The sequence below is a fragment of the Bos grunniens genome, chromosome 4 (assembly GCF_055505025.1).
Source record: "Bos grunniens cultivar Pamir isolate PY7600 chromosome 4, Bosgru_T2T1.0, whole genome shotgun sequence".
Taxonomy (NCBI): Eukaryota; Metazoa; Chordata; class Mammalia; order Artiodactyla; family Bovidae; genus Bos; species Bos grunniens.
Genome location: NC_141168.1, coordinates 7150816 through 7163623, shown reverse-complemented (window position 1 = coordinate 7163623; position 12808 = coordinate 7150816). Strand labels below are relative to the sequence as shown.

At 45.9% G+C, this 12808-nt stretch overlaps 1 pseudogene; it reads left to right on the top strand.

The window, feature by feature from the left end:
• The first annotated feature begins 1663 nt into the window (after positions 1-1663).
• On the top strand, positions 1664-6741 carry LOC147373473 (GTPase IMAP family member 6-like; annotated as a pseudogene).
• The last annotated feature ends 6067 nt before the right edge of the window (positions 6742-12808 follow it).

The window sequence follows — 12808 nt, the reverse complement described above, 5'->3', positions numbered from 1 at the left end:
TTTTTAAAACAATTTTTAAATTATTCTTGGGCTTTTAATTTTATTTTGTATTGCAGTTGTTTTAAAAATCACAAGTTATTTGTACTTGGCTATTGTTTGTAAGACAAATTTTATGTTTTTTTTTAATTTTGCATCCATCGGTTTACTAAATTCTATTGTTTGCATAGTTTATTAATTTATTCTCTTAATCTTTCCCAGATATATAATCAAAGCACCTACAAATAATGATAATTTCACATCCTTCTTTACATTTTTATACATGCAGCTTCTTTGTCTTTTATGGTTTCAGTATATATTTCCTCTAGAAAAAAGATTAAAATAGTGTTAATAGTGAACATTTGAATCCTCCAAAGCACCACTAAACCTCCAAAATCTTAATTGAAATCTTTTTATTAATAGAATACACTCCCTGAAAAATCTTTTAGTACCAGCTGTTTGCAGCAGTTCCAGAGAATAAAGGTGGAAATGAAGCATTCAAGTAACCAAAGATGTTCTTGAAGGCCAGACCATCAAAGAAAAGAAAATCTTAGGATAAAATAAGGTGGGAAAGGTCAGAAGTGACCAGACATGGCCAGTAACACTTAAAGGGGGAAAAGAGGAGGAAAAGAAAAAACAAACAAACAAAAAAACACTGTGATGCCCACAGCCCAGGAACACAGACCCACTGAAAGAGTGAGATTCAATCCCCAAATAATGCTTCCCTCCTCACTCCTCCTCACATCACAGGACACAGGATGAAAACAGTGAATAAAGAGGAGTGAACAGCAAGATACAAGTTCTATTTAAGAAGGGGTTTTAGGGAAACCCACAGACAACTGGGGAGACAAACAAGGGCACCAGAGGAGAATGAAGCTCCAGCAAACGTTAAACACAGCCCAGCTCCCAGCCAGGTCAACATAAACTCTCACACCACAGGCCTATTCACCTTAATTCCTCATATCTGATATTATCATGTCTGACTTTCAACAACATTACAGCATGTGCTAAAGGCAGGAGAAAACACAGAAAGCAAACCTTAGACCCAGACTCTGATGTGACACAGATCTTGGAATGTTCAGGCACAGAATGTGTGTGGATATACACAAGTATAGAGAGACACTTATTGTAAAGAATTGGCCGGTGAGGCTCATGGGATGATGGAGGTGATGAATCTCAAGATCTAGGGTCAGCAAACTGGCAACCCTGGAGCCAATGGAGCAGCTGAAGGAGGAGCTGGGGATGGAAGAGAGTCAGGGAGTATGTGTCATGATGGAGAAAACAGAGGATGTCTGCAGGAAGGGGAATTCTCAAAAAGGAAGGAAATCAGTAAAACATCATTCTGCTGGCAGCACGTTTTCTGAAAGATCTGCTGCTTTGGTTTAAGCCTCTCAGTTCCACTTGTCCTAATTCAGGATAAAAGTAATGACAACACTCGTGTTCCTATTTCCCCTGCTGATGTTACCAGTGAAGTCACTCAGTCGTGTCCCACTCTCTGTGACCCCATGGACTACAGCCTGCAATGCTCCTCTGTCCATGGGGTTTTCCAGGTGAGAATACTGGAGGGGGTTGCCACCAGGGCTTCAGACAAGTGCAGCCTGCAGAGCTTTCTGAGTAGGGGGCCTTGCTGGGGGGCTCCGCCCACTTCCTCTTCCCTCTTCTCACGGCTGATGGCTGCACTCTCAAGGGCAGTTCTTGAGCTGAGCGTCTGGATCACATATTACTGAAAAAATATCCCCCATGTCCTCTATGTGTGTGTACGTCTGGGGCACTGTCACTGATCTCCTCCATTCGGCCTGCAGCGTGTTAGCTCTCAAAGGAGAAACAGAATGTTCAGGAGAGCACATGGCCCCAGGAGACACAAGACACGGGCATTCCTTCTGTCCCACGGACAGCAGGGCGGTAAGTCCAAGGCCGTGGTGACCGTGCCTGTGTGTGTGAGTCTGTGTGTGTGTATTGTGCTTGAGAGTGTGTTGTGGGGATGCTGTGCATAGTGATTTTGTGTGTAGGTGTGTATAAATAAGTGTGTGTGTTATGTGTGTATGTGAGTGTTGTGTGTGTCTATTTGTACATAGATGAATATATGTGTGTTTTCTGTGTGTGTTATGTTTGTGTTGCATGTACGTTTATACATGTGTTTGTATGTTTGTGAGTGTATGCATGAATGGTGTATGTTGTTACTATCTATTGGTTGTTTGAATATATGTGTGTGAATGGTCTCTGTGTCTTATGTTTGTGTGCTGTGTACGTATGTTCATATGTTTGTGAGTAAATGTGTGTTCACGTGTGTCGTACATGTGTGCTATGTTTCTACTTCTGTAAGTGCATGTGTGTAGTGTCTGTGTTGTGTTTATATTTATATTTTGTTTGTATGTTTGTGAGTGTATGTGTGTGTGTGTTTGTGAGAGTGTCTGTGTGAGTGTGCCTGTTTCAGGAGCAATGGGAGGAGCCAGGGGAATCAAGAGGACCTTGCAGCCTTTGGGCTCTGCCTGGTGCTCCCCATTTACCCTTGGGCAGGATGCTCTGTGAGTCTCACTTTTCTCCTGAGAAACCTCACAAGGTGACAGATCTGCTCCATGTTGGAGACAAACAATGGCACGTGGTGCATGTGTGGTGATGCCCCATCGGGCAGGGTCTGGGGTGAGGGGGCCGGGGGCTGGGCAGACAGCTCTCTGGGCTTGAGAGTGGATGACAGGAGTTCCTGGTGGGTGACAATGCCCTCCTTGGCAAAGAGGACTGGGAATTGCTCTAGAAAACATCATAAAATGTCCTCGAATATTCCAAGGGGACAAGATCTTAGGAATATGTAGTTTGGACTCAGCATCCACATCTCCGGGGACACGGAGGCCCCAGCAGTGTGACCACCCAAGTTGGTGCCCTGGACCTGAGCGCTGAGGACCCGGGGCTCCCAGCAGGACTGGACCCCACGTGGAGAGGGAGCCTGTGCGTGTCTGCCACCCTCCTCACCACCCAGCACTTGGCCTCTTTGGCCCTCACTGCCAGGCTCCCCCCACAGATTGTTCTGGCCCCATGAGCTCCTCACCAGCCCCTCCAGCAACATCCTGCTCACGTCCACCCAGCACCCTGGCCACTGCTCCCAGGACAGTGTCTGTCAGGACACGTCTCTGGTCATTTCTCCCCATCACAGAATCTCCCCAAGTGGAGAACAAGTGCAGGGGAAGGAAGGGGGAAACAGGGTCCCTAAAGGAGGTAGCGGGTATCTCAGACACCCTCTTATGCAGTCCCATGCCAACAAACCGATGCAAACAGCTTCCATGGGCAAGAGAATGACAAAAGTCAGGAGCCCCTGAAAGCTCAGAGGAAACATCAGTAAGACACATTGTGGTTTTTTTCTAGATTGAGGAAGAAGAATTCAAAATCCTTTTCCTGGAGTAACCTGAAGAAGGCGCATCTCAGGATCCTTCTCCAGACGGGTCAGGAGGTAAAACAACTTTCTAGCAGACATGAACTTGAGAGAGGCGGGGCTGGGGCCTGAGGGGCAGGTGGTGTGCTGGGAGGGGCAGCAGGAGTCTCCCCAGTCAGAGATTCGCCCACCGGGGTGCCCATCACTGGGCATTTGGGTTGGGCCTCCCTTCACCCCAGCCAGACAGAAGGGAAGGGTCCCTGATGGTGCTCTGGGTCAAAAGGGATGACAGACCACAGCCACTGCCCCTTCACTGAGTGTCAGGAAGGATGTGTTCGTGGGTGTGACAGATGACTTGCCCCAGGCCCCTGGTGGGTGTCGTGCTGGCTCTGCTGTGAGACTCTCAGGACCACAGAGGCTGCAAAGCACTAGTGAACACATAGGATGCAATCAAGGGCCCACAGGTCTGGGCTCTGTCTTCCCAAGGGGCTCCCTCCCTCCAAAAGCTGTTTCATCAGGGTCAGGGGCTTCACTTTCATGGGCTCAACTTTCCATCTAACCTGGAGAGACAGAACTTAGGAATTTAGGAATGCTGGAAATCCATCACTTTCCTGGATAAAGGAATTGATTGGCAATTTATTATGCAGTTCCATGCACCTATGTTTTTATTAGACAGACTTCAGTGGCCTGAGCCATTGGGAGAAACCCATAATATTAAGCTGCATAGAAAGTGACAGTCCCTTGTTCACACCTGATTTACCCTTTTTGCAGCAATCGGGGTTAAGTATTACTTTAAAATTCCTCTTCCATGCTCAATGTATTTGGCTTTTAAGTCCAAAGGCGTGGCATCAGTGTCTCCAGGCTTGCCCAGGCAGGAGACCACTGTCTTCCTCCAGCTTTGCATCTGAGAGTACAGACGGACATTGCCCTTTCTTCCTTCTGTGGAACTCCCAATCATTCAGGTCACCTGCAGAAGCTGGAGGGAGCCCAGATCTTCCAGTCAGAGTTGGTGGGTGGGTCAGTCCACCAAGGCAGAAAGGTAGGAGAAACCACACCCCTGCTTGGGGAGAGCTGGAAGAAGACAGTGCCAGTCTTGGCTTCAAGAGGCTGAGGGCTCTGCACTGAGACACAGCAGTGTTTTCCCTGGGAACAAGTTGGAAATCAGCTAGGTTTGGGTGCTTCTCTATGTGTTGTGGGTCCTGATACCTGCAAGGCCAGGAGAAGGGAATTACCTTCGTGCCCTCCAGCTGCAGTCATTTCTAAAATCTGGATGTAGAGTCCTCAGTATTAGATGGGCATGAAACACACTCACAGCTGATGGTTCTGATATTCTCCTGGGTGAGGGTGTCCAGCCCAAACTTCAACAGTGGTGCTTAGGACTGTGACCCCAGTGTGAGCTGTGCTGTGGAGCTGGAGGTCGGGCTGAAAGGACCCCACCCTCACAACACTCCTTGATGGGAAAAGTGAAGGTAATGTGGTGTGTTCAATTATGGCAGGGAGAGGATGGAAACAGAGGGTGTGTGCTTCCAACTTCACCCTCTTCCTGGGAAAGGTCTCCAACCAGAGGTGCTTGAGGAAGCTCAGACTCCCAGTTCATGAGGGGATGATCCCACCTGGTGGGAATAGGTGGCTCGAGAAGAAGTTTCAAAACAGAAGCATAAAATGTGGCATTCTACCATATGATCCCACAATTCCACTTCTGGGGAATATACCCCATAGAGTTGAAACAGATACTGAATATATGTGCGCTGAGATGCACAGCAGCATTATTCACAATAGCAAAAAGTGGAAACAACCCCCTAACTCCATATCATATATATATGAATATGCATTCATATATACACCTACATTCATATATACACCTACACCTAAGTAAGTGAAGTCGTTCAGTTGTGTCCAATTCTTTGTGACCCGTGGACTGTAGCCTATCAGGCTCCTCTATCCATGGGATTTTCCAGGCAAGAATAGTGGAGTGGGTTGCCATTTCCTTCTCCGGGAGATCTTCCCCACCCTGGGATCGAACCTGGGTCTCCCTCATTGTAGACAGACGCTTTACCATCTGAGCCACCAGGGAAGTCTACACCTCCACCTACAGTGGAATATTATTCAGCCTTAAAAAGGAAGGCAATTCTGACACTTGCTCCAACATGAATGAAGCTTGAACACATTATGCAAAGTGAATAAGCCAGACAAAGTAGGGCAAAAATTGCCTGATTACAGCAATGTGAGGTCCTTAGAACAGTCAAACACATGGAGACAGAAAGAGCAGTGGACGTCAGGTGGTGGGGAGGAAGGATGGGGAGTGAGTGTTTAATGGGACAGGGTGTCATTCGGGAAGACAGAAAGTTCTTGAGATGCTCAAGTGATGACTGCCCAGCAATGTGAATGTACCGAAGGCTACACCTAAACGTGGTTCAAACAGTACATTTTATATTATGTATTTTCTACCTTATTTTCACCCAAAAAAATCAGAAAAGAGAAAAGGAAGGAAAGCATGTGAACCTAGGGCACATCTCGGATGCAGACGCTGGTCTTCCTTTGTCCTGCCCGCACCCAGACGTCTGCCCCCGGGGAGGCTAAAGTGGGGGACAGGCTCTAACCGCGGCCTTCCACCTTCTCTTGATGCTTCCAGGGCTGCGGGGGGATGAAGGGACTCCGCAGATGCTGAGGCTCATCCTGGTGGGAAAATCCGGGAGCGGGAAAAGCGCCACCATCCTCTGGAGGAGAATGTTAGAGTCCAAGCTCAGTGCTCGCCTGGTGACCCAGGCCTTCCAGCAGGGGAGCCACGCGTTGGCAGGGAGGGAGCTGCAGGTCATCTACACACCTGAAATCCTGTCCCGCTGGGCGGCGCCGCGGGGGACCACTCAGGGCGTAGGCGAGGCCGGGGCCCACTTCCCACCTGGGCCTCACGCGGTGCTCCTGGTGACTCAGCTCTGCCGGTTCACCGAGGAGGACCAGTGGATGGCTGGGCGCCTCCAGGAGGTGTTCGGGGCGGGCGTCCTGGCCCGCACCATCGTGGTGTTCACGCAGAACGAAGACATAGACGGCTGCTCGCTGGGGACGTACCTGCGGGAGACCGACAACAGGGCGCTGGCCAAGCTGGACAAGGTCTGCTCAAGGCGACACTGCGGCTCCAACAACAAGCGGGACGGAGCCGAGCAGGAGGCCCAGCTGAGGGAGCTCATGCGGCACGTCGAAGGGGTCCTGTGGGAGCACGAGGGCCGCGCCTACAGCCCCCCGGCCGCCCCTCAGCCCCGCACCGCGCCCCATGAGAACTGGGGCCTCTGGTGGCTGGGCGCCAAGGAGGGGCACAGGGACCAGGCCTGGCTGTGGGCCTGCACCACATACTGAAGGAGCCCGAGTAAGCTGGACGCCAGCTCCCGCAGAGCGTGCCCATCTGAGGTGCAGTCCTCCGCGGCTTCCTGCCTGCCTCCCTGGGGAGTCCGGCTCCCAGCCCCCTCACGTGGCTCCATCCCAGGGGTCCCTGGCCCCTTCTGTCTCCAGGGCAGCCTCTGGTCAGGCGAGAGGAGGTGAGTGGGCTCCTGAGTTCTCAGGTCCTTCATCACACCTTCCAGAACACAGGGGCCCTCCTGCTCTGCACCCCCAGCCATTCCTCATGTATCTCTAGGGTTCCCTCTCTGCAACAGAACTCTGAGAGAAGCCAAGCCTCCTGAGGCAGGCCTGTGTTCCCTTCTGTCGTAGAACCCTGGCAGCATCCCGGCCATTGGAGTCTTGGCTTAAAACTCGATGCAGCAGATCAGCATGGTTGTGGACCGGGCAACTCTGCATCTCTTGGGCTGTGTCCTTGCCTGTTAAGAGGAAGGCACGACGGTTTTTAAAGCCCTGGGCCAGTGGGGCAGGACAGGCTCTGGACTGGGGAGGAGAAGGCAACTAGAAATGGGGGAGGGCCACAAGGAGCTGCTCTTGATTCGCTCTTGAAAGAGGCCACCACCTGCAGCAAAGGGACCCCATGGGAAGGAGCAAAGCAGGGCAGGGGTATCCAGGGGCCAGGTCTGCTCAGGGAATGGGGCCTAGACCTGGCTGCAGAACACGCATCCCCCTGGAGGTCCAAGTGGACTTGGGCAGTGGAGGAGCTCTTCCCAGGGAGGCTTGGACAAGGGAGGTCATATACCTGATACTGCCCCTCTGATGCCCACCCTCCCGCATGGAGAACAGAGCCTCTGCCTGACCTGCAACCCCGTCCCTTCTCCCCTGAGAGAAGGGAGAAAGCGTGGGGTGTATGGGCGTGTACCCAGGTTCCCCAGCCAGGTGTTTGGGGGTGTAGAATGGAGGGAGGAAGGAAGGGAAGCTGCAAAGAAAGAAGCAGGAGACCATGTGAACCTCCTTGGGAGCAGCCTACGGGCCTCCGAGAGTCCTGCAACTCGGGGTGTCATCTCGTCCTCACCCAGAGGACCCATGAGAAAGCTGGAGCAGGTCTTTAGCTAAAAGGGTCTGGAGTCAGAACAGAGACACATCTGAGTATGCTTAAGATAGCCTTTGTGCCAGACCATTTACTAAGTCGGTGATCATCTCCTGCTGAACTGAAACAGCAGTTATCATATGGTAAATTTTCATATTCCCTATGATTTCTGTGAGAATTTTTGCCTCTTTTCTTGTCTTCCATCTTCTCAACTCCTATGTGAATAAAATATTGACTTGATTCCTGTGGCTTTGATTGTAATGTCAACTCACCCCCTCCACTTCCGATTTCCTCCCCAGTCACCATTTTTGTATTTCTTTTGTTATTTTCAGGCATTTCTTCTTCTGTGTGAAAATTAAAATTACTTGTTGAATTTTCTAAAAAGTACATTGTTGGTATTCCAGTTAGAGTTGTCTTATGTTTATGTATTGAATCTGGGAGAATTGGAAGCAAGATAAGTCAAAGAAGGACAAGTACTGTGTAATATGTGGAATCTAAAAAGTCAAACCTGTTTTAAAAAGGAAGAGAATGTTGGTTACCAAGACGTGGGGGCACAGGGGATAAGACTGATGGTGTTCCAGGCACAAACTTGTCACAAGCACTAAAAAGCCATAGAGGTCTATAGTACAGTAGATTGAATGTAGACAATAATATTGTAGTATAAGTATGTGATGTGCTAAAGATTGTTAAAATGAAAACCAACTACGATATACCAGTCTACCAAAGTAAGACAGAGCACACCTTAAATTTACACAATGAGAAAAGAAAAAATTTAAAGTCACATTAAAAATCTGAAACATTAAAAAAAAAAAAAAAACTGGGAGAATCTGTAAATTCTTCAAGGATAAGTGAAATAAAGTCATTTTGTTTCTAAGTGAATAGACCCATTACTTCATAGCCACTAAACTAACAGCTAAAATCATTCGCATTTCCTTTAAGATAAGAAGATAAATATCTTTAACTTAGGTACTTTTGTTTTAACCCTGTTGGCTTAATTGATCTCATCCTAGAAAATAAAAGTATTGACCAAATGACAGGCACCGTCACTCACAAAATGTCAAGTCACTAAATGGCAAATGGCAAGTCACTCAAAACACGTCATTCATTAAAAATTCTAAAGGAATTGCTTAAAATTTTTCGGAATATGGAGTTTTCTCTCCTTTATTACTAAAATCAAGGAAAATCCCTCCCATGATATTTCAGAAGGAAGGGGAGCTGTTGCTTCACACCATCACTCCCTGAGCATCAGAGAACAGGGAAAGCATGGAAATCCCATGGTCTGTGTACCAGAAAGAAAGAGGTGCTGAGGATGAGGTCATGGGTAGGTGGAGGGGAGGGGGTTGTCTTGGCCAAAGCTGTGAAAATAGTGACCTTTGGAATTCATTATTCTCAAAAAAACCCCTACACTGGAGCAAAGCACGAAAGAGAGAGATCTGGAGAGTCCGAAGTGACCAGTGAGTCCACAGGCTGCTTCCTCCTTGGTGGTCAAAGCAGTGGCTAAAAATCTCTGGGAAGCTTTCCAGCTTTGAATTATCCTGTAATAACTTTCATACACTCTGTAGAAAATTCAAAATAATGAGAGTTTTTAAACAATTGTTGGAAGACCCTGAGAGGTGACCAAGTACAGGGAGAGGCTATAGGGAACTTGACACAGAGGCATCGACCAGTAATTTAAGTGCCTGCTGGAGCAAACCCAGGATCCTTCAGAAGAGCATAATAATATCCCGAGTCTCTACAACATGCTATGGACAGTATCCTGTAAACTATTAAAAGTTATTATTTTCTAACACGAAGGTAGAAAGTCATAAAACTTCCCTCTACACATGCTTATCTGCATCTCATTATGTTTTGTGTGTTCTCTTTTCACTATCACTCAGTTTATGATATTTTGCATATTCTTTGTGATATCTTTTGTTACTCATGGATTATTAAGGAGAACGTATTTAATTTCCAAATATTTGAGTATTTTCTAGAAATTGCAGTATCCAGTATGGTAGACACTAGCCATATGTGGTTATTGGGAATTTGAAATATAGCTATACCTGGGAAACTGAACTTTTATTTCATGATAATTTGCTTGAATTTAAATTTACACTGTAAAATATTTTACTATTCAACACAGTTCTGTTGTTTGGGTAGAAATACACTTCACTCTAACTGTTGTATCACATATTATTGTTGTATTGCAATGTAAACCTTGGGCACATTTACCGTTTCTAGTGTCAGAACATAATAAGCACATCATCACCGATTTAGTCGATGTCTGAAGACTGTTTCCCTTTGAACAATCTTCCTAATGAGTGCTGTGGTACTTTTATGAACACTTTGTGTAGACAACATGGGTTACAGTGACACAGAGCTACATTTATTCATTATTAAATTTAAATCTTGATGATTATTTACTTATAATAGATTCAGATTAAGTTTTAGTTAAAAGTAAGCATGGAGAAAATTTAAGCTTCAAAATGAAGGCATGATATTGGTGCAGAATGAATGGAGATGACAAAGCAGGTACTAAACTGGAACAGGAGAGAGGAAAAGAGCCGGGAAGATGTTTCACAACATTCACGATGAGTGGTAATTGCAGTGTGCTGCAGTGCAGTGAATCCAAGAAAAAAGAAACCAAAAAAAGGTGTTAGAGATCTTTTCAGTAAATACATACAGGGTTAGATAAGAGGTTTCCTCTTAGCCATCAAAAACAGACTTGACAAAACTAGTAACGGAAGCCAGAATTGAATGGCCAACAAAAAACACTGGACGGCTTTTAATAGACTCAGCACTTGGAACTTGGGCCAGATATAAAACAGCTTGGATTATTGGGTGAAAAAAAGAATTTCAATTGGAGAGATGATGAAAAATATTATTACTTTGGTTATGAAAAGTTTTCTTGCAAATTTTTAAAGAAAAAACTAAAAATTCTAATGTATACAAAACATGAAAGACCTTTTACCAAATAATTGCCCAGAGAAGACCTTTACAATAATAACAAAGATTAATGGACTTAAAGTTTTAAAAATTGCAAGTCTTTTTCTTTAGAGCTACATGAGAAGTGTGACTTTAGACAAGATAGATGTAACACTTTGCGTATGTCTTGATTTTTTAAAGCCTTTCTCCTCTTTATTTTAGCAATGGATGGAAATGTGTGATTTTCTCTTGACATGAAAATATTTTCAATGCACAGTGATCTTGCCTGATGGGTTTAGTATTTTCTGCATAACTGGTACAGGAACTCCTATACGACTCTCCTCCATCCTGCTTTAAAAGTCAGAGAAAAAAAAAGCAGCATTTATTGCTTGTAGACTTTTGGATCGCAGCCATTCTGACTGGGGTGAAATGGTACCTCATAGTGGTTTTGATTTGTATTTCTCTGATAATGAGTGATGTTGAGCATCTTTTCATGTGTTTGTTAGCCATCTGTATGTCTTCTTTGGAGAAATGTCTGTTTAGTTCTTTGGCCCATTTTTTGATTGGGTCATTTATTTTTCTGGAGTTGAGCTGTAGGAGTTGCTTGTATATTTTTGAGATTAGTTCTTTGTCAGTTGCTTCATTTGCTATTATTTTCTCCCATTCTGAAAGCTGCGTTTTCACCTTGCTAATAGTTTCCTTTGATGTGCAGAAGCTTTTAAGTTTAGCAAAAGAGACACTGATGTATAGAACAGTCTTAGGGACTCTGTTTGAGAGGGAGAGAGTGGGAAGATTTGGGAGAAGGGCATTGAAACATGTATAATATCATGTATGAAACGAGTCACCAGTCCAGGTTCAATGCACAATACTGGATGCTTGGGGCTGGTGCACTGGGACGACCCAGAGGGATGGTATGGGGAGGGAGGAGGGAGGACGGTTCAGGATGGGGAACACAGGTATACCTGTGGCAGATTCATTTCGATATTTGGCAAAACTAATACAAAAAAATAAAATAAAATAAAATAAAAATTAAAAAAAAAAAAGCAGCAAACTGGGAGGGAAATAGCTTATCCCCAGAGTAGTAATGTTTGAAGGCTTTCAAAATATGTTAGTTTTTCCCTCCTTCCAACTGCATGTCTCCATTTTCTTCTTACAGCTCACAAAATGTAAGGGTCTTATTGTTGTTATCAGTCATTCCTTGTAGTTTTTTTTTTCTTCTCTCCCCAGATGAAAGTCCTATCTCTCCTTCTCTAAGCAGTATTTGACTTGCTCAGTTCTTGCCTGATTGCGTCAATGAGCTCTTCTTTTAGCTGTGCTTAGTCGCCCAGCATTTCGCATGATGTACCCTGCATATAAGTTAAATAAGCAGGGTGACAATACACAGCCTTGATGTACTCCTTTCCAAATTTGGAACCACTCTGTTGTTCCATGTCCAGTTCTAACTGTTGCTTCAAGATTGCCAGGAGAAATATTAACAACCTCAGATATGCAGATGACTCCACCCTTATAGCAGAAAGTGAAGAGGAACTAAAGAGCCTCCTGATGAAAGTGAAAGAGGGGAGTGAAAAAACTGGTTTAAAACTCAACATTCAAAAAACGAAGATCATGGTATCCAGTCCCATCAGTTCAGTTCAGTTCAGTTGCTCAGTCGTGTCTGACTCTTTGTGACCCCATGAATCGCAGCACGCCAGGCCTCCCTGTCCATCACCAACTCCCAGAGTTCACTCAGACTCACGTCCATCGAGTCAGTGATACCATCCAGCCGTCTCATCCTGTCATCCCCTTCTCCTCCTGCCCGCAATCCCTCCCAGCATCAGAGTCTTTCCCAATGAGTCAACTCTTCGCATGAGGTGGCCAAAGTACTGGAGTTTCAGCTTTAGCATCATTCCTTCCAAAGAAATCCCAGGGCTGATCTCCTTCAGAATGGACTGGTTGGATCGCCTTGCAGTCCAAGGGACTCTCAAGAGTCTTCTCCAACACCACAGTTCAAAAGCATCAATTCTTCAGCACTCAGCCTTCTTCACAGTCCAACTCTCACATCCATGCGTGACCACAGGAAAAACCATAGCCTTGACTAGATGGACCTTTGTTGGCAAGGTAATGTCTCTGCTTTTGAATATGCTATCTAGGTTGGTCACAACTTT